General features: G+C 41.8%; 1 protein-coding gene across 2 annotated transcripts in view; it reads right to left on the bottom strand.

The window, feature by feature from the left end:
* RAMP1 (receptor activity modifying protein 1) overlaps positions 1-27463 on the bottom strand; it is a 118936-nt gene that overhangs the window by 44752 nt on the left and 46721 nt on the right. Inside the window, exon 1 of one of the 2 annotated variants that reach the window (XM_056535710.1) lies at positions 23033-23048. The exons of the other annotated variant lie outside the window; for it this stretch is intronic. The gene's annotated coding sequence lies outside the window, so the exon portion shown is untranslated. Of the gene's footprint in view, positions 1-23032; positions 23049-27463 lie in introns of those variants that run through there. 2 annotated transcript variants of the gene reach the window in all.

Below are 27463 nucleotides of genomic sequence, written 5' to 3'. Positions count from 1 at the left end.
CTACGTATTCAACGCGTTTCTCATTGTAACGATCAACAGGAATCTTGTAGATACAGCTAATTTTATGCATTCTTAACTTCTTTCGGCTCCATTGTAGCGTGATGCCGAGACAGCACTGATGGCGGCCGTATACTTGAGCTAAGTGACGGTCAGGCATTTAACGTCAGGGGATCCCACCCTCCTGCTATACGTCATATCCCTGCCTTTCAGGGCTCTCACACCTGAATAGGTAATCTACAGGCTGCGGAGGGGAGGACTCTTTTTATCCAGACCTCGATTTGAATTGCTAAACGCTAGGCAAGATGACAGCTTGCGTTGCAGCAAATAAAGACATGGGAAGGAGTAGAGTTATTGGTTTGGTTATCTGCTATATCCTATGAATGAATTAAGGCCACATATACTAAACACTATATACATTGATATACCTTGTTGTGTTTGAGACACTTATTTAACCCCTCTATATTTTATTATATACATTAAGTAAAATATACCCGTGATATACAACTCTGATAAATTGTGTGGATTACCTTGCATAGGCTATCTTTAACCAGAAACTATCAAAATATTATGAAGAACTATTTATTGAAAACATGCATAAGAAATGAAATCATTTAGCCCCTTCTCACCGATTGTAATCGGTAGGTCCATTCCGCTTCCCTTTGTAACAAGAGGTGATCCCATTTTCCCCCTCTCTGCATGGGTTTGACAACTTCAATGACTTGTGCTTTTAGATCTGTACATCTGCTGTGGTGGTATTGTTTGAAGTGGTTGGCTACCGGGGTGTTGCGTTCATGCACAATATCACTTATATGTTCCTGCAATCTTTTTTTGAAGGGATGAAATGTCTTCCCAACATAGTTTTGGGGGCATGGGGATTTAAGTAGGTACACTACTCCTAAAGTGTTGCAGTTAGCATGTCTCATGAGATATTCATTGCCCGTACTCTCACTTCCAAAGAGCTTGCTCACCACCACATATGAGCAGATGATACAGTGGCCACGTGGGTATGTACCCATAGTTTTTCTTGCCAACCATGTTTCTGTCTTGGCAATTGGGGCCAAATAACTATGTGTAAGGTGATATTTTAAGTTTTTCCCTCTTCTATATGTTATAGATGGAGAAGGTGGAATCAAATCCACAATTGCTTTATCCAATTTCAGGACTTCCCAGAAAGTGGAAATAACCTGTCTTCTATCGCTTTCTTGTCGTAGGTACCGATAATTCTAAAAACTCTGTACGGTTACTCAACAAAGCTCTGTGATACGCTTTAGGATAACCTCTTTATTAGGATAACTTCCTTTATTAGGATAACCTCTATTTTTTAGCCTAATTCGGAGTTAATTTGCTTTTCTCTTGAAGTCCTCAAGGGTAGAGCAATTGCGTCTCACACGTATATATTGATATATTGACTGGGATACCATATTTTAAGGGAGGTGGATCGCAACTCTCCCATTGTAGCAATGTATTGGTTGCAGTCTCTTTTTGATAAAGAGTAGTGGCAATTTGTCCGTCATGTGTTATAAAAATGTTTAATCTAAAAAAAAGTAAGTTCTTGTTTATGAATTGTGTGTGTAAACCTTAATCCAAGATTGTTTTGGTTCAGGACTCCTACAAATTGATAGAACAGTTGCACCGTGGATGACCAAATGAGGAAGATGTGGTCTATGTACCGGTTCCATAGATTGATCTCCTCCGAAAACACAATTTGGTCCTCCCAGTACCCTAGAAACAGATTCGCGTAACTAGGGGCACATGGGCTCCCCATGGCCACACCACTTTTCTGAAGAAATGTGGTACCTACAAACATAAAATAATTTCTGGTCAAGATAAACCAAAGTAAATCCAACACAAATTCATTATGCATTGCATACTGAATATCAAGGGTATTTAGGAAAAACTCAACTGCCGCACAGCCTTTGTCGTGATGATGGAGGAGTAGAGAGCCTCCACGTCGTGGAGACCCTCCAGTCGCTTCAGTACGCCCGTAGTGTCCCTCACATATGACGGCAGACCATATACAAATGGACGTAGAATGAGATCAACATATTGACTTGGATTCTCGGTAAGGCTGCTGATTCCCGAAACTATTGGATGACCCCTCAAATTGATAGAACAGTTGCTCCGTGGATGACCAAATGAGGATTTTCGGAATGCTATAAAATTATGCCACTTTGGGACAATCAGGTTTCATATATCTCATCTCAGCTTCATCAATAAGTTGATGCTGTCTCGCTTTTTGCAGTATATTAGTCAACTCTGTACTGAACACATTAGTGGGATCCTTAGTTATCATTTCATAGCATTCTTTGTGTTGTAAAATTTCCAAGCACATAGATTTGTACTCCTCCCTGGTCATAACCACGATATTGCCTCCTTTATTGGAGGGTTTTATAACCAGAGAGGAGTCAGACTTGAGAGATAGAAGAACTTTCTGCACATGTGAGATTTTGTTGCGTAACTGACAAAGGTAACTGACAGGGCTTTGGTCACCACCTCGACAAAGGTGTCTATTCAATCATAGTCACCAATAGGGGGTGCCCTGGTACTCTTACACTTAAGTTGGGTAAAAAGTCCCATGCCTTCTGTTTGTTGTGATTCCCTTGAGAGGGTGACCATGTCCTGAAAAATAGGAGCATCCTCTATATCTAAACCCTGGGCCATAGCTGTTCTCATGTCTGCCATTAAAAAATATTTTCTCCATTTAAGTTTACGTGTATATAAATTAATGTCTTTAACCCAGGCAAATTAATTATATTTTACCATGGGCACAAATGATAACCCATAGGCTAACAAATTCATTTCGGTTTGGTTCAAAACTCTAGATGTTAAATTAATAATTTGGAAAGCAGTATCTCCCTATGTTTCTAGTCTTGTTTCCGACTGCGCAATGGGTATTGATTGTTGGGGTACGTCCCTAAAAAACCTTCAGATTGTTGTCTGTAATAGGGTCGTCTACCTCTCGGTCGCCCCCTATTTCTACCTCTATAGAATCCCAGATTAGTTGTTGTTGAACCTCTTTCAATCTCAGATTCCTCACATTTCGATGATGAAATATCGGTTTCGTATAGATTAGCTGTTGCTTTTTTCTATTTGAAATCGGATAGATCGCGTTTAAACTGTTGATGCTTTCTTTCTTTAAAATAAGCTATTAAACGGGCTATATTCTCTTCCAATATCTTTTCTTTCTTCTCAAAGGATGGATCACTTTTGTATAGATTTATTTGATCAATAGCTGTGTTTAGTTTTGTAGTGTTTCCAATTGAATTTTTTCTTCTTGTAATAATACTTACATCAGACGCAAGGAACTTTCAGTGGCTTCTTTTTCCCACCTCTCTTTGATTTGTGGGGTTTATAATCTGGGAGCTGGTGTAATGGGGATCCAATGCCCCCTGGGTACTATGCCTTGTGCTAGGTAATTATCCAAGCTATGAATCTTCCACCAAGTTCTTGCATGTTCTTTATACAGATTGGTTACAGATTTAAACGCTGATTTAATTGATGCAGCTTACGTGTTGAAGACCACTTCCTTGTCCGAAAAAACCTCCTTTACATCCTCCAGCCATTTAGTAGTGTCAATTTTGCCTGCAAGCAATTTCGTCATGTCCTCATCTGAGGGGTGAATAATTATTGCACTGATCTGTGTATTGACACAGTAGATTGACTTCTTGTAATAGATCACTAATTTTATATATTGCACTGCTAATTGTGAGACATATCAAATACTGCTATATAGCTTTTTATTCATTGCATATAAAACATCAAACAAGACATGAAACTCGGCCGCCATATAAAGTGCTTAATGTCCTGTAGAGAGCTGTGCCTGATGCAGTCCACGGATGGTGTATTAAACATTAGAAGACTCCACTAGTAGATAAATGGCATTTGCAGATAACAAGGTTTATGCAAAATGTTCAGGATATATTCCCCAGTCCACAAATAATTCAGTTCCTATGAGGTACCGGGTTAATCCCACAATTCGTGCAGAGGTCTGGCATGAACTTGCACTTGTTTTATAAACGCTGTTAAAGGGGTTATCCCCCATAAGGTGATTTTAGTACGTACCTGACAGACAGTATTGGACATTCTTAGGAAGGATCTGCGCTTGTCTTGGGATAAATGGCTATGCTGTGAGATTACCATAACACTGTGGCTAGCTTTCTGTGAACTTGTATTTCCTGTTTTCAGTTTTCTTGTTTGCCTACAAATCCCATGATACAATTTTCCTCCTTCCCACACATCAGCCACCCCACCCATTGAAACATAAATGAGCTGCAGAGCTGTGGTCTTCAATCAGGGTGCCTACAGCTGTTGCATTAGTTGCAGATTGCTCTCTCCACCCATTGAAGCAGACAGGCTCCCTGTCATCAGCTGACTAGTGAGTCAGGTCTTGACCGCATTGCAAGCTGGGAAAAATCTGAGACAACAGTCATTTTGTATGCTGTTAAAAATAAATATTGGGGTGAAAATCACATAAGAATTGTGGGAAAACCGTCACACACAGGTACAGTCACTATATTATGAACTACACTTACTTTACAGCCCCTGTAGCATAGTCAAATAAAAAAAATTCCCGGAATACCCCTTTAATTATCCATACACTGCTAGCCAGCAAAAACAGTCCCGCACAGAATATCGGTACTACTCATTATCACACATTGTTGTAAAAGTGGAAAGAGTAAACCCGAGATCCTGAACTTGCTTCAGCGTGCCGTAATTAAGTCCACTGCAGGTATCAACGTCCACTGGTTATGCGATCAGTCAGATGCTGCGTCTTTGGCTCAGACCCTTCATGTACTTTACTTCCCCCAAACCAATGCAATAAGGTGCTCTTTTTGGATTCAACGCGTTTCTCGCTGTAACTATCATCAGGAATTCATTGAATTGATTGAATTTAGGATATAGCAGATAACCAAACCAATAACTCTACTCCTTCCCATGTCTTTATTTGCTGCAATGCAAGCTGTCATCTTGCCTAGCGTTTAGCAATTCAAATCGAGGTCTGGATAAAAAGAGTCCTCCCCTCCGCAGCCCGTAGATTACCTATTCAGGTGTGAGAGCCCTGACAGGCAGGGATATGACGTATAGCAGGCGGGTGGGATCCACTGACGTTAAATGCCTGACCGTCACTTAGCTCAAGTATACGGCCGCCATCAGTGCTGTCTTGGCATCACGCTCCAATGGAGCCAAAAGAAGTTATGAATTAATAAAATTTGCTGTATCTACAAGATTCCTGATGATCATTACAGCGAGAAACACGTTGAATCCACAAAGAGCACCTTATTGCATCGGTTTGGGGGACGTAAAGTACATGGAGGGTCTGAACCAAAGACGCAGCATCTGACTGATCGCATAACCAGCGGACGTTGATACCTGCAGTGGACTTAATTACGGCACGCTGAAGCAAGTTCAGGATCTCAGGTTTACTCTTTCCACTTTTACAGCAATGTGTGATGATGAGTAGTACCGATATTCTGTGCGGGACTGTTTTTGTTGGCTAGCAGTGTATGGATAATTAACAGCGTTTACCATATATACTTGAGTATAAGCAGAGTTTTTCAGCACGATTTTTCGTGCTGAAAACGCCCCCCTCAGCTTATACTCGAGTGAACTCTCCGCCTGCAATCCCTTCTCAGTGGTCTTCAACCTGCGGACCTCCAGATGTTGCAAAACAACAACTCCCAGCATGCCCGGGACAGCCCAGAATGACTAACCCTCCCCACTGGACGGTCCCTGCAGCATAGATGCTCAACCTTCCTTCCCACCGAGGGAAGGAGAGTAGAAAACTAAAAGGGGGGGGGGGGGGGTCTGGATGATGACGAAGGCCGCAGTGGTCTTCAACCTGCGGACCTCCAAATGTTTCAAAACTACAACTCCCATGCTGGGAGTTGTATTTTTGCAACATCTGGTGGTCCGCAGGTTGAAGACCACTGGATTGACAGGCGGTGATGATGAAAGGGGGGGGGATGATGACAGGCGGTGATGATGAAGGGGGGGTGGGATGATGACAGGGGGATGATGACAGGTAGTGATGATGAAGAAGGGGAATAAGGCAGGCGGTGATGATGAAGGGGGGGGTGGGATGATGACAGGCGGTGATGATGAAGGGGGGGGTGGGATGATGACAGGCGGTGATGATGAAGGGGGGGTGATGACAGGTGGTGGTGATGAAGGGGGGGGATGATGACAGGCGGTGATGACGGGGGTGTTAATGAGGGGGGTCTGGATGCTGACAGGGGGGGGATGATGACATGGGGGGGGGATGATGTATTTCCCACCCTAGGCTTATAGTTGAGTCAATAACTTTTTCTGGTTTTTTGGGGTGAAATTAGGGGCCTCGACTTATATTCGGGTCGGCTTATACTCCAGTATATAACTCGATATATAACAAGTGCAAGTTCATGCCAGACTTCTGCATGAATTGTGGGATTAACCCGGTACCTCATAGGAACTGAATTATTAGTGGACTGGGGAATATATCCTGAACATTTTGCAAAAACCTTGTTATTTGAAAATGCCATTTATCTACTAGTGGAGTCTTCTAATGTTTAATACACCATCCGTGGACTGCATCAGGCACAGCTCTCTACAGGACATTAAGTATACTTCCTACCCCCATATAGACTTTATATATAGAGCACTTTATATGGCGGCCGAGTTTATTTCACGTCTTGTTTGAAGTTTAATATGCAACAAATAAAAAGCTAAAAAGCTGTATTTGATATGTCTCACAATTATCATTGCAATATATAAAATTAGTGAGCTATTACAAGAAGTCAATCTACTGTTAATACACAGATCATTGCAATCAATATATATATATATATATATATATACACACACACACCCGTAGAACTGTGATTGATTCCATAGTGTATAGACGAAATACAATGTTTCAGTAGCCTCTCACTTAAATGGTAGGGAGAGGCTACTGAAACGTATTTGTTCAATACACTATAGAATAATTAACCATTGCATGGATATACTTGTTTGGTGTGCTGCGTTTATCCAAGATATATATCTTTTATATTTTTAGGCTTTTTCTTAGATTCACTTCCAATGTTTAAGTGAAATACACACAAAGCCTTGACCACGTGTGTGTGATTACAGTCTTAGATCTTACACAATTTCATAAGATGGGCATGTGCACTTTATATGTTTGGAGTCCTCTGTTTAACCTGTTAAGGACCCAGCGCGTACCTGTACGTCCTGAGTCCGCTCCCATTCTATAACGGGGTGCCACGGCATGGCCACACGTCATAGCGGGTTGGGCCCGGCCTCTAACAACGCCCGGGACCCGTGGCTAATAGCGAGCGGCATTGATCGTGGTGCCGTGCACTATTAACCCTTTAGACGCGGCGTTCAAAGTTGAACGCTGCGTCTAAAATAAAAGTGAAACCATGCCGGTTAGCTCAGACAAGACAGCTGGAGGATCCCTACCTGCCTTCTCGCTGTCCGATCGCCGAATGACTGCTCAGTGCCTGAGATCCAGGCATGAGCAGTCAAGCCGCAGAATCATCGATCAGTGGTTTCTTATGAGAAACCACCGATCATGGTAAAAGATCAGTGTGTGCAGTGTTATAGGTCCCTATGGGAGCTATAACATTGCAAAAAAAAAAAGTGAAAAAAAGGGAATAAAAATCATTTAACCCCTCCCCTAATAAAAGTTTGAATAACCCCCCTTTTCCCATAAAAAAAAAAAAACAGTGTAAATAAAAATAAAAACAAACATATGTGATATCGCCGCATGCAGAAATGTCCCAATTATAAAAATATATCGTTAATTAAACCGCACGGTCAATGGTGTACGCGCAAAAAAAATTCCAAAGTCCAAAATAGTGCATTTTTGGTCACTTTTTATATCATGAAAGAATGAATAAAAAGCAATCAATAAGTCCTATCCCATGCAACAATGGTACCGCTAAAAACTTCAGATCACGGCGCAAAAAATTAGCCCACATACCGCCCCATATGTGGAAAAATAAAAAAGTTATAGGGGTCAGAAGATGACAATTTTAAACATATAAATTTTCCTGCATGTAGTTTTGATTTCTTCCAGAAGTGCGACAAAATCAAACCTATATAAGTAGGGTATCATTTTAACCGTATGGACCTACAGAATCAAGAGAAGGCTTTTTTTCCCTTTCACCGTAGATTTTTGGGTAAAATGACTGACGTCATTACAAAGTAGAATTGGTGGCACAAAAAATAAGCCATCATATGGATTTTTAGGTGAAAAATTTAAATAGTTATGATTTTTTAAATGTAAGGAGGAAAAAGCGAAAACGCAAAAACGGAAAAACCCCGGGTCCTTAAGGGGTTAAAATCTATGGCATGCAGAAGTACAGAATGGCTCATAGGGTTTTGTACCTCATGCCTACATCCTGAATTAAAGAAGTATTCCATCCCTAGACATCTTATCCCCTATACTTTGGATAGGGCATAAGATGTCTAGAGGCAGAGTACCCCGTTAAGGCAAGTAGATTGCAGACCAGATTCATGAGTGCGACTGGCAGTGGTTTTAAGGGGTACAGACTGGTCCTTTGACAAGGAAAGTGTCAGGGTCCAAGGTATCTTTCTCCCAAAAGGTTTAAAAGTATGGAAGCATTTTATGGGTAAGTTTATGGTTCCATTCCTGTGTATGGTGATGCCAGAACTGCTGTTACAATATGAACTGGTGCCTGACGAAGCGGCCTACGAGCTGGGAAACGCGTTGCATGCTGGTACATTAAAGATTACCCTGTTCATCTTACCTGATCCATTCCCTCCAGCACAGTCACTCTGCCTCATCTTCTTTGAAGCTGTTCACATTTGTAACAATATGAACTGTGACACACGTGATTTCAGTAAGGCATTACTGTTACATAGCTTAAGGTCATATTAGCCATGGTTCAGCTAATAAACCTTTTGTTAGGTTCAGCGTTTCTTCTAGCATTGTTGTTAAATAATTTTTATTGATATAACAGAAAATACACTTGAAAACATCTGTACCATAGAAAAGTAATGTAAACTCAGGCAGCTGAACCTATAGATTTCCTGTAACTTCCCTATTGGACAATTGATTTCTGGATAATAGAAATTGATGAACTAACTGATTACTGGTCAATAAATGTCCTGGAGAGAAATGAATATATTTCTTCTCTGGAGATCAAGAGAGAAATGAAAATCCAATAATAGTTTTAGAAATAATGGTCTTTCCTAAAAAACCTGTTCAGTCACTAAACCTACATGTGGTAATTTCCTGGACTGTCAATAATTGTAAATAGGTTTTACATACATTGCCCTTTAACAAAGGCCCTAAATAAACCAGTTTTTTTCAATGCGTTATTGAGATGGCCATATTTGTGCATATATATATATATATATATATATATAGTTACATACGTTTTCCTCATTTCAAATATTCTTCATGTGCTATTATCATTCATATTCAGCTTGTATTTTCTACTTTCAGTTAATGGAAATTATGATATAATTTCCAACATTTTATTTTCATTTAGAATTCATCAGCAGATGATAAAAACTGTAATACAGTAGAGATGGCTGTCAATATGGATGACATCTGTATTATGGCATCTGTATTTGAATAATCAAAACATACTGATAGGTTTAGATTGTGAGCCCCAATGGGGACATTGACCATCTGAGTGTACAGCAGTGCGGAATCTGTGTGTGCTATATAAAATAAAGAGTTATTAATAATCATTTGAATGCCTTCCAACCATGGGTGAAAGTGCAATTTTGAAATTAAATTACTTCTGGTTTGCAACCTTTAATTTCTTAAGATGAGATGAGGGGAATATTGAGAATAGAAGAATGAAGAATACGTATCTAGTGTTTTCCCAGAAACAATTTAAATAAGACTTTTGTCAAGTCCACAAACATAAATCTTGGTGTACTGCTACACCCCCCACCCCAAGCTGGTCACCGATGAACGTTCCCTAAATATTCATAACTTTTCTCAGGAACACGTAGCTGCTATTTGTTGTGAATGTCTCTTGTCCCCCAAGTGAATGGAGCAACAGCTCACATGTTAGGACACTGCTCCATTCACTATTCTATATTCAAACATCCCATAGAAAGTGAATGGCGTGATAGCTACAGGATAGAGGTTACAAAATTATCCCAAAATTTAAAGTTAAGAAGCAAATCTATCCAGCAACCATACCATCTATGAGACTAGAAGACTTTGCTGTTCCCTTAAAGGGGTACTCCGGTGAAAACCTTTTTTCTTTTAAATCAACTTGTGGCAGAAAGTTAAACATATTTGTAAATGACTTCTATTAAAAAATCTTAATCCTTCCTGTACTTATTAGCTGCTGAATACTACAGAGGAAATTCTTTTCTTTTTGGAATGCTCTCTGATGACATCACGAGCACAGTTCTCTCTGCTGACGTTATTATAATAATAATTGTTGTTGTCCTTTGAACCCAAGTCCCCAGCACTTCAAGGCAGGAGTGCTAACCACTGAGCCACCATGCTGCCCTTAGCATACATCTGCTATGCACAGTTGCTAAAATGGACAGAGATGTCAGCAGAGAGCACTGTGCTCGTAATGTCATCAGTGTTCCAAAAAGAAAGGAATTTCCTCTGTAGCATTCAGCAGCTAATAAGTACTGGAAGGATTAAGATTTTTTTTATAGAAGTAATTTACAAATATGTTTAACTTTCTGCCACCATTTGATTTAAAAGAAAAAAAAGGTTTCACCGGAGTACCCCTTTAATTTGCTGTCTACTCACATCCCCTTTTGCCAGATGAAATGCAAGCAAACAATTCCTGTAATATAAACCCTATTATTGCAAAATTTCTTCACAAAACCTCTTCCACAATCAAAAAGGATTCCACATCCATTCAAACAAGCATATCCACCTAGAACAGTGTTTCTTAAGCACGGTCCTCAAGACCCCCAACAGGTCATGTTTTCTGGATTTCCTTAGTCTTTTACAGGAGATATATTTATGGTCAGTGCATCAGGCATCACCACAATTATATCACCTGTGAAAGACTAAGAAAATCCTGAAAACCTGACATGTTGGGGGGACTTGAGAAACACTGACCTAGAATGGGCCACAAAGCTGTTTATGAGTCTGTTCCTTGTTTCCTGGTACCAAGCTGTACTGCGGAGCTGTAAAGAGACTGTTGGCTTCCTATGAAATCGGCCCCAGTCAGTGCTAAGTAAGCTACTGATATGTTTTTAGTGAGTGGGATAAGGCCAGGAAACCAGAAAAAAAGGCAATCCCAAAACACAGGAAAAATTAACTCCATTATGTACTTAGGTGGATTTGAACCAAGAACCCTAATGAATCCCACCCAGGATTAAACAGAGCCAACCAGTGAGGAACCCCATTGTCTTCAGATACACTATACAAGTTTGTCTCATCTGTATATCTACAAAGAGTTGGCTTAAATTCCTCTCCAATGAGGTGAACGACTGAAATCAAATTCCAGAGAAACTTTAGTTGAAATGATTACAAAACCATATACTGAAGAGCGTGAATACTTGTCCTCAGAAACTCAATCTTGGTGCGAAGAAAGAGTCGGTGTGAATATGAAATGGTGATGACAGATATTCCACATGTTGAACATCTATACATTTTTTTCCCCACAAAAAGGCTTGGCCTTGGTAACTTTGTAGATAAAAGAATAAATAAGGATTGTGAAGCTCTTGTTATAGACATATACTATTCAGGCATGTATGCCGGTACACAATGCTGCCTTATGTTGAGTAAACTTTTGCTCTGAGGTTTAATGACCTTTTAATGTACAATGGAAAGATTCTGTCTTACAGTAGATCGGGTATTGTTAGAAAAAAGGGAATACAGAATAGATAAAAGAAATAAGAAAAGTTGTTGATGTGTCATTGGGTGTTAGGCTTACAGGACGCGTCACTACTCTACTGAAGACAGAACTGATGTCATACCGACCACCAGGACCATGGGAGATCTCTGAGTCACAACTGTCAGGAGAGAATATAGGCAATTACGTCCAAACCAGACAAAGTGGGCATATAAATGGACATAATCGGGAGTGACTAAGGCACTTGGGGGACTACTTTTAAAGTTCAAATTAAGTTAAATCAAAGCTCAGAATATCCCAGTCATGGAAGATTTCATAAGCAGTCGCTGTGTTCATATCTCTGAAACACATCTGGCTCTAATAGCTGTTCTTTGCCAGAATACATAGTCTAACATTATTAGAAGTACTGCAGCACAGTGTTTGGATGTCAGGAACACTTAGATCTAATATACAATCACAAGCCAGTATTTCCCAGTGTCACTACTGAGGGTTTAAAGTAATATCGACTTTTGACCACGATCCAAAAATAACTGTGATGATGACTATAAACAGCGAAGCTGAATAATGTTAATGCTCTGCAAAATTTGTCTAATAAACGTAAGTGGAATCCCCTTCAGAAGCTATTTTAGGCAATAGGTAGGACATGCAGCTGTTCACTTTCTTTTCTAAAGTTGGACAATCTCTTTAACCCCTTCAGGACCAAGCCCATTTTGGCCTTAAGGACCAGAGCGTTTTTTGCACATCTGACCACTGTCACTTTAAACATTAATAACTCTGGAATGCTTTTAGTTATCATTCTGATTCCGAGATTGTTTTTTCGTGACATATTCTACTTTAACATGGTGGTAAATTTTTGTGGTAACTTGCATCCTTTCCTTGTGAAAAATCCTAAAATTTGATGAAAAATTTGAAAATTTAGCATTTTTCTAACTTTGAAGCTCTCTGCTTGTAAGGAAAATGTATATTACAAATAAAAAAAATTTTTATTCACATATACAATATGTCTACTTTATGTCTGCATCATAAAAGTGACGAGTTTTTACTTTTGGAAGACACCAGAGGGCTTCAAAGTTCAGCAGCAATTTTCCAATTTTTCACAAAATTTTCAAACTCACTATTTTTCAGGGACCAGTTCAGGTTTGAAGTGGATTTGAAGGGTCTTCTTATTAGAAATACCCCACAAAAGACCCCATTATAAAAACTGCACCCCCCAAAGTATTCAAAATGACATTCAGTCATCATTTTAACCCTTTAGGTGTTTCACAGGAATAGAAGCAAAGTGAAGGAGAAAATTCACAATCTTCATTTTTTACACTCGCATGTTCTTGTAGACCCAATTTTTAAATTTTTACAAGGGGTAAAAGGAGAAAATGTATACTTCTATTTGTAGCCCAATTTCTCTCGAGTAAGCACATACCTCATATGTCTATGTAAAGTGTTCGGCGGGCGCAGTAGAGGGCTCAGAAGGGAAAGAGCGATAAGGGGATTTTGGAGAGTACGTTTTTCTGAAATGGTTTTTGGGGGCATGTTGCATTTAGGAAGCCCTTATGGTGCCAGAACAGCAAAAAACCCTCACATGGCATACCATTTTGGAAACTAGACCTCTTGAGGTACGTAACAAGGAATAAAGTGAGCCTTAATACCCCACAGGTGTTTCACGACTTTTGCATATGTAAAAAAAAAAATTATTTTTTTCACTAAAATGTGTGTTTCCCCCCAAATTTCACATTTTTCCAAGGGTTAATAGCAGGAAATACCCCCCAATATTTGTAACCCCTTCTCTTCTGAGTATGGAGGTACCCCATAAGTTGACCTGAAGTGCACTATGGGCGAACTACAATGCTCAGAAGAGAAGGAGTCATATTTGGCTTTTTGAGAGCAAATTTTGCTCGGGGAGCATGTCGCATTTAGGAAGCCCCTAAGGTGCCAGAACAGCAAAAAAAAACACACATGGCATACCATTTTGGAAACTAGACCCCTTGAGGAACGTAACAAGGGGTACAGTGAGCATTTGCCCCCCACTGGTGTCTGACAGATCTTTGGAACAGTGGGCTGTACAAGTTTTCATTTTCATGGACCACTGTTCCAAAGATCCGTCAGACACCTGTGGGGGGTAAATTCTCACTGCACCCCTCATTACATTCCGTGAGGGGTGTCGTTTCCGAAATGGGGTCACATGTGGGGTTTTGTTTTTTTTGCGTTTGTCAAAACCGCTGTAACAATCAGCCACCCCTGTGCAAATCACCTCAAATGTACATGGTGCGCTCTCCCTTCTGGGCCTTGTTGTGCGCCCCCAGAGCACTTTGCGCTCACATATGGGGTATCTCTGTAGTCGGGAGAAATTGCGTTACAAATTTTGGGGGGCTTTTTTCCCTTTTACCTCTTGTGAAAATGTAAAGTATAGGGCAACATCAGCATGTTAGTGTAAAAAATAAAAAATTTTTACACTAACATTCTGGTGTAGACCCCAACATTTCCTTTTCATGAAGGGTTAAAGAAGAAAAAGCCCCCCAAACCTTGTAACGCAATTTCTCCCGAGTACAGCGATACCCCATATGTCGCCCTAAACTGTTGCCCTGAAATACGACAGGGCTCCAAAGTGAGAGCGCCATGTGCATTTGAGGCCTAAATTAGGGATTTGCATAGGGGTGGACATAGGGGTATTCTACGCCAGTGATTCCCAAACAGGGTGCCTCCAGCTGTTGCAAAACTCCCAGCATGCCTGGACAGTCAACGGCTGTCCGACAATACTGGGAGTTGTTGCTTTTCGACAGCTGGAGGCTCTGCTTTGGAAACAGTGGTGTACCGGACGTTCTTATTGGGGGAGGGGGGCTGTGTAAGGGTATGTGTATATGTAGTGTTTTTAACTTTTTATTTTATTTTGTGTTAGTGTAGTGTAGTGTTTTTAGGGTACAGTCACATGGGCGGGGGATTACAGCGAGTTTCCCAGCGCAAAATTTGCTGCATCTCAAGATGCGAGAAACCCACTGTAAAAGCCTCGCCCATGTGAATGTACCCTGTACATTCACGGGGGTGGCGGGGCTTGCATCAGCTGTTGCAAAACCACAACTCCCAGCATGCATGGTCTGTTAGTGCATGCTGGGAGTCATAGTTTTGCAACAGCTGGAGGCACACAGGTTAGGAAACACTGAGTTACAAACAGACAATGTTTCCCAACCAGTGTGTCTCCAGTTGTTGCAAAACTACAACTCCCAGCATGCCCAGACAGCTGAAGGGCATGCTGGGAGTTGTAGTTCGGCAACATCTGAAGGGCCAGATGTTGCTGAACTAAAACTCCCAGCATGCCTGGACAGTCAGTGCATACTGGGAGTTGTAGTTTTGCAACAGCTGGAAGAGCACAGATTGGAGACCATTATACAATGGTCTCCAAACTGGGGCCCTCCAGATGTTGCAAAACTACAACTCCCAGCATGCCCAGACAGCCAAAGGCTGTCTAGGCATGCTGGGAGTTGTAGTTTTCAGACTCCTAGAAGCAGCAGTGAAGATCTTCACTGCTGCCTCTGAGGACTACATACTTACCTGCTGGTCCCGTCGCTGCTCGCCCACGTGGCCGGTCCTGCCGCTGCTCCAGGTAAGTCCGCCGGTCCCCACGTGTTCCCCCCGTGTGCCGCAGGTCCCCGCGAGCCCCTGCAGCCTTCGTCCCCCGTTCTGCCCGACTTCCAGGGGCGGGCAGTGCGGGGGATCTGAACTTTCACCCCAGATCACTGTGATTGGTCCACAGGGACCAATCACAGTGATCGCTGACCAGGACCATCAATTGATGGTCCTGGGGGTGAAGCAGAAGTTGTCCCCTGCTGGAAACAGCGGGACTTCTGCCAGTTAACCCGTGCGATGCTGCGCATCGCCGGGTTAACTGCATGTCATTTATAAACGCCGGGATGCGCGAACGGAAGGGGTTAAAGGGGTTTTCCCGACCCTTTTTGCTTATTTGAATAGAACATAATTTCTAATCCCTCCCTTTCCCTTAGTTGTTGCCTCAAACCTTTTTTGCCTTTTTTCATGCCCTGTGCATCCTTTGTTGCTGCTTTTATGATTGTGTTTGTTTATTTATAAGAAGAACTTCCGGTTGATGGTATATTCAGGTCGCAGGGGTCTGGGGGTAAATCCCACCAAGAGTGACATCTGCAAGGAGTTTTTATGTTCTCCCTGTATGTTTATACATATATTATTTTTTAAATGCCTATTTTGGCTCTGTATCAAAAATACTGTAAAGTCAGGGATCTATGTGGATGAAGCTGAAGAAGGTTCAAAGATGGACAACCAGAGTAATAAATTAGATAACAATTTGGGTTGTTTAGTTAATCTTAGGAACAAATATGTACAGTGGTCCCTCAAGTTACAATATTAATTGGTTCTGGGATGCCCATTGTATGTTGAAACCATTGTATGTTAAGACCACAACTCTATGGAAACCTGGTAATTGGTTCTAAAAGCACCAAAATGTCATCCAAAAATAGGAAAAAGTGAGAATGAAAGAAAAAGAAGTAGATAACTAATATAGATAAAGCAAATCCTTACATATAAAAGTAATAAAGATCTGCTGGGAGCTGTAATCACTGTCTATTTCTGTGTTTCCCAAGCAGGGAGCCGCCAGCTGTTGCAAAACTACAACTCCCACCATGCCCGGACAGCCAAAGGCTGTCCGGGCATGCTGGGAGTTGTAGTTTTGCAACCGCTGGGGGCACCCTGCTTGGGAAACACTGGTCTATGTTGAGGACAGGAGCTTCTTCGGGGTCCTGTACAGTACAGGCAGTGTCCAAAAAAAGTAACATGGAGCCGCCCTCACCTGGTGTCCAAAGGAGCAGCTAACCCTGGTACAGGTAAAGTGTACAGAACATGTAATGCCTCCTTGTACTGTAGGGGGCGCTACCAGATATCAGTCAGTGCATACGCTTCAGTAATACAGGTGTTTTACCAGTAAATTGCCCATTATGATTGGTCAGTTCTTCTGGCCATTGACACGTTTCACAGATCTGGACTGTCCGTAACATTGTATGTTGAGTCTGGTTTCAAGTTACAATGGTCCAGAAAAGACCATTGTATGTCGAAACTATTGTATGTTGAGGCCATTGTAAGTTGAGGGATCACTGTATAAATATATCAGGGGATAGTACCAAGATCTCTCCCATGACCTTCTTATACAAAGGACTGTCTATATCCATATATGTATTTAGTATATTACTTAACAAAAATATCTCACACACTGTAGTATATACTATATTCAGCCAAATAAAGTGCAATGTGTCTGCAGTATTATTAGTCTGATTAGCAGCATACAGAACTGCTGAATGTCAATAGAATAGCAAAATGTGCATATACTAATGAACAAATCACATGCAATGCATCTTCCTGTTTATATATCTCAAGCAAAATAAAGTGCATAATAGCCAGTAATCAACCCACATCCTATGTGGCATAAACAGAAGAACCTGTATTGCCTACTACGCACTTTATTCTACTTGAGCTATATATACAGGACAACCCTAGTAGAGATATTCTTTCATTATAAGCATTAAAGGTGACTTGTTCATTGATTATTGGGGTTTTTCCCACAATAATCTGATGTACTATATGCAGTAAGCACTGATAATATACTATGGTATTATACTTTCTAAGATATTGTAACCTTTTAGCTGTTGTAGCACTATAACTCCCACTATATGCAGGCTAGGAGTTGTAGTCCTGGAATCCAGACACTATAGATGGTGGGTAACCTGTAACTCTGAAGAATAGGTTTTAAACCACTGTGCAGCCTCCTCACAAGCATAATTGACCTAAGCCAATGACAGACATTGCTGTGGAAGGTGGGGGTGGGGCAGTATTATGTGGGGCAGTGTCTGGCAGTATTATATTTGGATGACACAGTGTGTGTCAGGGTTATATATAGAGGGTACAGTGTGTAGCAGGGTCATATTCAGAGGATACATCATGTGTCAGGGTTATATATAGAGAGTACAGTGTGTGGCTGAGGTATATTTATTATTTGCAAAGAGAAGTTTAGCTCACCCCGCCCTGGACAGGTGGAGCACGGATCCAGGTGCTGGATGGCACCAGCATAGCAAATAGGAAAAAAGGAAGATTGGATCCAGCTCTTGTGCAAATAAAAAACTGTGTTTATTCCGACATGACAACACAGGTAGGTAACGCGTTTCAAGCGCTAAAAATGCTCTTAGTCATGCAACAAAAGGAAGGAAAAACACTCATGGGATACACCTATAATAAAAGCAATAATGTTTATTTTCCATCAGAATAAAAGGTATATGAAAAAACAACAACAAAATCTAAAAACAGCATTAGGATTCAATGGATAAAGAGATGTTAGAGGGCACAGATATGTATATAGGCAAGTAAGGTAGTTAAATGTGGAGGAGGAGTAATAGGGGAATAATGTCCTGAGCAGGATACAGTCCGTGTAGTGAAAATTAACCATGCCATAATGCAACATATTACGGACATAAAAAGGTCCAGACATTGATATTATACAAGGGTGATCCTAAGAAGGACAAACGCAGGAGTCAAGCAAATAATATATGAATGCCTACTGGTTAAGTAATGTAAAACAACATCCTGGCATTTGTTCATACCCAGTGGCACCCGAGTAGAGAGTTTTAAAATCCAAAAAACCTCCCTATTTAAGAGCTTTTGTTTGTGGTCTCCTTCTCTCTAGGACGGATTTACTCTTTCAATAGCTGAAAATTTTAGTGATGTAAAGTTTCCTTGATGTATCTCGGCACAATGTTTGGTAAAAAATTAACATTATTGCTTTTATTATATGTGTATCCCATGAGGGTTAACCATGAAGTTTGGAAGGGGTTAATATCACCGGACCACGTGACCTGTGACCCAGTGGGATTGCTCCTCCTATATATCCATGTTTTTCCTTCCTTTGTTGTATGGCTAAGAGCGCTTTTAGAGCTTAAAACGCGTTACCTGTGTTCCTGTGTTGTCATGTTGGAATAAACACAGTCTTTTATTTGCACCAGAGCTGGATCCGATCTTCCTTTTTTTCTATATTTATTATTGTCTTCATACAGAGGACGAGGATCTTCTGACAAAGTGAGGACACAATGATATCTGGGCACCAAACTCTGCCGAGGGAAGGTGCCACTGGAAGAAGTAATGACAGTCTGTACCAGATGATGAAGGAAAAGACATAGAAAAGATGTCACCTATGACCTATCACTAATATCATTGTGTGTTCTGTCTGTGCCCCATCAGTGCTGTAGTCACATGTAAGTTCTGCAGTTATGATAGACAGAAAACAAAAGCTTCCAGTATAAAATACTTATCACCAATCCCATGGATTAGCCTGCAGTGTTGATCCAGAGGAAGGCAAATAAAAACATGAAGCAGAGGCCAATTTTCTCACCTTAAAAAAAAAAATCCTTCCCGTCTCCAAATCTGGTCATTAGAATAAATCCCTGGATCCCCACCCCTTCTCCAGAAATCTGGTAACTATATTTTAATATATTTTTACACTCCAAAATATTATTCCAGCCTCCATTGCCATCTTGTTGTGCATCATGATAACCTTTGCGATTGGTTGCATAAGGTCAATAGAACACCTGTAGCTTAACGTCTATCTTGGCCCGATGTCGTGCAAGTGTCTTCATATGGTTTGTGTAGACATTGTTAGACGCGCTAGGCTTGGCATGTGATGTCCAATTTACTTTGCAGTACAGAATGGATCGCTACACATTGGGGGAAATTCATCAAGATTTGTGCTGAGGAAAAGTTGACTAGTTGCCAATAGCAACCAATCAGATGTCTTCTTTTACTTTTCAGAGGCGTTTTCAAAAATAAAATGATTGGTTGCTATGGGCAAGTGGTTGACTTTTCCTCTGCACAAGTTTTGATGAATCTCCCTCATTATTCTTCAATGCTGACAATCCATCTGTGCAGAGGTTCAGTTCATCCTTTGCTTTCATTCCAGTTTGCATGTTTCTGTGGTTGGGAGACCAACAACAATATCGAACAGTGCTCTGTCAACGTGAGTGATAAACGGTTCAAGAAGTCAGTGCCTTACAGGTCTTTGAGACACCGACACTTCCCCGATTTTCATAACTTTATGACTTGTCCTTCTTGGTGTTGCAATTTTAATGTTAAAAATGTATTTACTTTGGCTGCCCACCTTTGAACCCGTTTTGGCTCTGCTATGTCGTTCTTGTGAACAATAGAGGCTAGTGCATATAAGAAAATCTTGTCCTTTAGTGTATCAGAAATTTTAACCACCATCACCATGTGCAGTAGATCTAGGAAGTCTCTCTTGTATTTTGTTGCCTAAACCTGTACACAAAACACCATGTGCGGCTGGACCAGCGATTTGTATCCTATTAATTTATTTGCCTTGGCAGCAGCTTCCTAGCACTGGATGCTAGAGTTAAATTTACTATCGACCAAAAGTCCTTTTCCATGTTTGTTTTGTGAACTGTTTTTCCATTTAGTAAGTAATTTTGACAAATAGTAACATGTGAAGTAAATAGAAAAGTAGCATGGTCTTGGATAGTGGCTGCCAGAAAATTGCTACCACTTGTGGTAAGGTTTCCAGTAATCTGCCTGTAATATTAGGATTCCAAGAAAACCTCTGGTATCAAATAGTTATCAGATTGCACAGGAACCTAAACTATGCAATGGGTGGCTTCCCTTCAATATGCTGTGTGGTATGTGTGTATATATATATATATATATATATATATATATATATATATATATACACACACACACACACACACACACACACACACATATATATTTGGATTCAAATTCCTCTATCGCTAATGAAGTTATTATTAAGACTGAGCTATGTTAGTTCGGTGAAGTAACAATAAATATTAGCATTTCGTGTTCAAAGCCAGACTAGGAAATATTTGCCCTGTACACAATGAAACGTTTAATGCTAGCAACACATTAAGCCTATTACATTTCCTTGGGATACCATTGTAACTAATGGATTATATACAGTCAAGTGTTTTCAGGCATCTTTTTTGTTCATTAATACTGTATACAAAAAGAATCCAAAATGACACCTCACTGTATATCCTGCCATCATGGCTACATAGTGTCTACATATGATCCTAACATGATAACGGCGTACTCAAAGTATCAATCCACCACACAAAAAAAGAAGAGTAACTAAATGCCGCTAAATTAAATATAATATCTTTATTAGGTGAACAAAATATAAAAGCATGAGACCAAAAAATGGAGCTGAAGTAACTGAGGACCTCAAGAGCATAGGCCGAGCAACAGTACAGAGACACGGACAGTAATATAGTAATCTGGGAACAACTCTGTGGAAGTTGTATGCAATGCACCTACGCACTGAAAATGTGTCCTATGTAAGCACTGGGAACCCCGGCTGGGTAAGTATTTCTTCCGGGAAAGAGGCTCCCAGTGTATTACTGACAAATAAATCCCAATATATTGGCTGATTGCCTAGAGAAAATACGAGTGCTTAAGGCGCTAATTAGGGCTTACCCATTGTAAAGTGCCGTGCTCCGCTCCCCTAGGGGAGCCCACTGTCATGTAAGGAGCAGGCCGGCTTCATACTTGACAGTGCGCTCAGCCTATCACCGGCCGCAGCGTTGTCCCGCCCCGGCCGATGATAGGCTGGCGGCTCTGTGACTTTCCCGTCTCAAGGAAACAGTAAGAGGACTGCAGTGCAGGACAGTGAAGACGGTACCAGAGCCAGGGAAACGTTATTTGTAGTACAGTACAGATTTCTAGCACCGGCGGCCCGCAACTCATAGGAGGATGAGCAGAGGAGCGCTTGCGGTGACATGATGTGGGGACAGCGCAGCTGATGATTCATTGGGGGGGGGGGTTGGAAGATAAGCAGCATCCAGGACACACACATGGGGGGGGGAATACCGTTAAATACCGTGGAACCGCCATCACTTACAAAAATACTGTGATAGACGTTTTTGCTCATAACACCCAGCTCTAAGTACCCCTTTAATGAGCTTATAACCTGGGAGAAGAGTGGAGAGCTGACCACAGGTGAAGACAGGACATGCAGTTGATACAGCATGAAAGTGACTGTGTATGTCCATACTGTGTGAGAAACCTGTATGTGACCACAACTGGCTGGTGTGAAGATGTGCAGCCTGAGGCAGGGTAACAAAGCAAACTCTTTGGCACCCAAGGGAAAAAAAAAAAAAACATGCACCATAGGATAATTTTTAAAGTAACCACGTAAAAGAAACCATATGGAGCATAGGATTACGTAATAGTGATCAGATAGAAGAAGCCAAATGGAGCATAGGATCACGTAATAGTGATCAGATAAAAGATTTCATATAGAGCATAGAATCATGTAAAAAAAAAAAAAGCCAAATGGAGCACAGGATCATGTAATAGTGATTATGTAAAAGAAGCCAAATGGAGTATGGGATTACATAATAGTGGTCATGTAAAACAATCTTAATGGAGCGTAGGATCATGTAATAGTGATCAGATAGAAGAAGCCATATGGAGCATAGAATCACGTAAAGAGATCAGATAAGAGGCCACATGGAAAATAGAATCACGTAATAGGCTTTACTGTTAAAGTTAAGGGGCACCTTGATGATTTCCCACAGACTGCTGCTCCCTAGGTCTATCTCATCCTAGTCCCCGTCTCATTCCTTTTCTATTTATGTGTCTCACATCATATTAAGGCTCCTGGCGGATTTTATTAGTGATATCTGCTCTCACAGTCCACAAACATTCCTGCTCGCTAGCAATGCCTCACTATAAGGTAAACGTGATTGATACAAATGAGTGGACATCTAATGTCATTCATTGTGACATAATTGTATATTACATCAGTTTATATCATTACTTTCCTGCAGTCACTGCAGATCTCACATAGGAACAGCACAGAAATGAAGTCTGTAAAACGAACCATCCTTATGTGTTTTGGACGATGTTCTATTATGTTCATGTCAATGATGCAACAGAGCAGAATTATATATTATTAATGGAAGGATGGCACGTGTTAGCATGTAACTGTCCCATAGTGTTAAATGATGCTGAAGGAATAGAATGTAATAGGTTATATGTTATCTTCTACAGTCCTCCTGCTCCAAATCAATATCCTCACACTGCTATACATAACACCCCCTATAATGAAGCACACAAATAGTGTCCCAGTGCTCAGATCTATAAAAGGACATGAAGCAAGAAACCCTTGTGTTCATTGCCAAATGCTTTCTTGATGGCAACATCCACTTTACCTTGACATTCTTGAGAAACAGTAGCGTTGCTAGGGTTGGTGTCACTCGGTATGGTAGAAAATGCTGTCACCCCAATTTTTTCTAGTATTAAAATAAAATACCAATTGCCATGTAAGGGTAAAGTTTTTACTATGTGATTGTCAGCTCCCTGTATGATCTAAGCTGTGGTTAGGGGATGCTGAAAGTTGTAGTTTTGTGACAGCTGGAGGCACCCTGGTTGGGAAACACTGAGAAGGATAGATAGATAGATAGATAGATAGATAGATAGATAGATAGATAGATAGATAGATAGGACATAGATCAGTGTTTCCTGAACAGGGTGACTACAGCGGTTGCAAAAAATAAAAATACAACTCCCAGCATGCTGTGAGTTGTAGGTTTTCAACAGATGGAGGCATCCTGGTTGGGAAACACTGAAATAGATAGATAGATAGGGCATAGATATAGGACATACATCAATGTTTTCTAGCCAGGTTGACTCCAGCTCTAAAAACAAACTCCCAGCATGCTGGGAGTTGTAGTTTTGCAAAAGCTGGAGGCACCCTGGTTAGAAAACATTGATCTATGTCCAAAATCTATGCCCTATCTATCTATCTATCTATCTATCTATCTATGTAAAAGATAAACCACAGCACTCCAAAAAGGTTTAAATGGTGAAAAAAGTGTATTTATTCCATCCAATAAAATGCTTGAAAATGGCGGCACTGGGCGACCGAAACGTTGCATTTTATTGGATGGAATAAATACACATTTTTCACCATTTAAACCTTTTTGGAGTGCTGCGGTTTATCTTTTACATACTGTGACCTAGCCTGGGACCCGGCTTTGTGACTGCTTGCACCCACTCACCTCATGCCTCTGGAAGTGCTGCTCTGCCTATTTGTTATATCTATCTATGTCAGTGTTTCCCAACCAGGGTGCCTCCAGCTGTTGCAAAACTACAACTGCCAGCATGATTTCACAGCCAAAGGCTGTCTGAGCATGTTGGGAGTTGTAGTTTTGCTAGAGCTGGAGGCATCCTGGTTGGGAAACACTTATCTATCTGTGTTCCCCAACCCTCCAGCTGTTGCAAAACTACAAATCCCAGCATGCTAGGAGTTGTAGTTTTGAAACAGCTGGAGGAACCCAGGTAAGAAAGGGGAGGGGGCAGGGATGGTGCTGGAAAGGGGGCAGGGATTGTGCTGGAAGGGGGGAGGGGAGAGACAGGGATGGTACTGGAAAGGGGGGGCAGGAATGGTTCTGGAAAGGGGGGGGAAGGGATGGTACTGGAAAGGGGGGGCACAGGGATAATGCTGGAAAGTGGGGGAGGGCAGGGATAATGCTGGAAGGGGGGACAGGTATGGTGCTGGAAAGTGTGGGGGCAGGGATGGTGTGTGTGGGGTGGTGTTTGGTAGACATGGAGTGCCTCCCAGTTTACCTGCCAAAGAGGTCTTCCTGCACTGCTGAGCTTCTGTATCCTCCGTACTGCTGCTTTTCCTGTTTGCCAGGGTCATGGGATATTATGATGTCACATGACCAGTGCAGGGAAAGCTGCAGAGGAGGAAGAGGAGCTGGGTAAGTCCCCCGCGAGAGCTCCATCCTCTGACCAACCCTGTCACTAGCTGTTTTTGTAAGCGTTCGTCGCGCACTGCAGATTGAGCTCACAAAAACAGGGATGGTCGGATGCACCTGGGTCAGGGTGTCACCCCACCAGAGGGTGACACCCCTGGCAACGCCATTTTTGAGAAAAATTAATATTTTACAACAAAAGGAACCAGTCACCAGAATAAACCTCTGTTTTGTTCACATAAACAGATCTGACCCACTTAACACCCCCACAAAACAAAGATATTAACATATGTGTGTTCCATCTCAACACTAAAGGCTCAATTACACAGGGTGATCCTCAGCCAAACAGTATCCCCCAGCATAATAGGGAAAGTTATCAGCCAACAAATGCCAGTTGGTTGGCGGACTGGGCCATTTTGACCTGCGGAAAAATCGTCCCTATGTTATAGGCAGGGACGGTTTTAGACTAAGTGTGGCCCTGGGCAAAAATGAAAAATGGGTCCCCCAGATTGTGTGACCAAAGATCACTATGTTGCGCCCCCTGAATTGTGCTGCATCTCGGCTAATGTAAGTAAATGAGACTGCGCTGCAAACCACAAATGGCTGTGACTACAACATAAGAAATGTAATAATTCCATCCAGGATGAATTTGTGGCTGTGGTAATTTGGGGGCCGCAATGTGACCCCATTTAGTGCAGATCAGCTCCCCCCTTTGCAAGAGCAAAGTGCACGGACAGCTGTGGAGCAACAGCAACTTGTAAGGAAACACGTAGAGAAATCCAGCACAAAAGGGCATCATAAAATGGATGGTCACAGGAAACCACAGGGTTACAGAAAGCCATACATTTTATGATGCTGTTTTAAGGGTTTAATAAACCACCTAAAGAGCAAGAACTGATTTGCGCTGGATTTCACTATGTGTGACCACATTTACTTACATTAGCTAAGATTCAGCACCATTCAAGGAGAACAATATGGCGATGTTTGACTGTGCGACCCATTTTTGCCATGTAGCCCTAACCTTATATTGTAACCTTGTTCTTTATACAGTAATAGTCACCGCACACAGTGATCTTCTCAATGCTACCTATCCGTAATAGCGCCCACATATACTAAAGGCTATGTTCACAGACAGAATGTCCACATAGAGAATCTCCATGAAGATATTCCGCAAACTGTAGGACACCGACATAATATGCCGCCACTAGGACCTCACAGGAATATGGCGTCTCATAGACAGCCATGCATTCTGTGCGGACACAGAAAATGGAATTTCCATGCCAGAAACACCTGTGGATCCGCCGGTGACCTGACCCATTTTGTGCCTCCAGCTGGCAGTATAGTTCCCTTCCATTAGGTTGGCAGTATAGTTCCCTTCCATTAGGTTGGCAGTATAGTTCCCCCACATTAGGTTGGCAGTATCGTTCCCCCACATTAGGCTGGCAGTATGTTCCCCCACAGAACCATATACAGTGTATGGCTGGAGGCTGTATGTCCATGTATTGCCTTGCTTCAGTGCTCCGACCACCGCTCCTCCTGGCTTATAGGCCATAGCAGTAGGTCCCGGGACCAGAGGAGCAGTGGTCGGAGCACTGAAGATGACGTGCCGCTGGTAACTTACCATGCTGGCGTCCTCCTGCTCGATGCTACACACCTCCGTTTCCTATGGGCGTACGCACAGGATGTCAGTGACGTCCCGGCGTGCGCTATCTCCCGGCGGCCCCTGCGTTTTTAAAGTTAATGCAGGGCCGCAGAGAGTTAATGGGGGCAACCTTGTGTCCCGAAAAGATCTTTCAGGCCACAGGGATGTCCTTAATAGTGATGGGGGAAATTAATCTGGGGGGGGTGGGGAGCAATTGCCCCGTTAAATCCCCCCCCCCCCCCCCCCCCGATCTGCCACTGATACTTACACTACCAATACCCCATTTTTGCAACCCTAGCCAAAAGCTAATTTTGCTACCCCTTCACTCCGCCCTTTGACACATCCTACCTTACTACTGGGGTGACACACTGTAACAAGCCCCCTTCACATGTAATTAGCATACTACTGGGATGACACACTGTAACAAACCTTCTCCTGATGTAATCTCCTTACTATTGGGGTGACACACTGTAACAAACCTCCTCCTCATGTAATCTCCTTACTACTGGGGTGACACACTGTAACAAGCCCCCTTCACATGTAATTAGCATACTACTGGGATGACACACTGTAACAAACCTTCTCCGCATGAAATCTCCTTACTACTGGGGTGACACATTGTAACAAACCTCCTCCTGATGTAATCTCCTAACTACTGGAGTGACACTGTAACAAACCCCCTCCTCATGTAATCTCCTTACTACTGGGGTGACACACTGTAACAAACCCTCTCCACATGTAATCTCCTTACTACTGGGGTGACACACTGTAACAAACCTCCTCCTCATGTAATCTCCTTACTACTGGGGTGACACACTGTAACAAACCTCTTCCTCATGTAATCACCTTACTACTGGTGTGACACACTAACAAACCTCCTCATCATGTAATCACCTTACTACTGGGGTGACACACTGTAACAAACCTCATACACACATCATACATACATCATAGATACACATCTAACACACATACACAGATCATACATGCACATAAATCTATCATGCACACATAATACATATACACATCATACAAAATCATACACATACATATACACAATACACATCCCCAACCCAAAGCCTCTCCTTACCCCCAGGAGGTGATTGTTGGAGATCGGGTTGGCTGAGGCTGCCTTGCTTCTGCGCCAGGGTCACGTCAGGCCTCAGCCCTGCAGGGCCGCAGATAGAAGGAAAAAAAAAGTGCTGGCAGCGATCGCCCGGGCCCCCCGAGTAGGAGCGCAA

This window comes from Hyla sarda, chromosome 8 (genome assembly GCF_029499605.1).
Source record: "Hyla sarda isolate aHylSar1 chromosome 8, aHylSar1.hap1, whole genome shotgun sequence".
In the NCBI taxonomy this organism is placed as follows: Eukaryota; Metazoa; Chordata; class Amphibia; order Anura; family Hylidae; genus Hyla; species Hyla sarda.
This window is presented reverse-complemented; position numbering and strand designations above follow the sequence as displayed.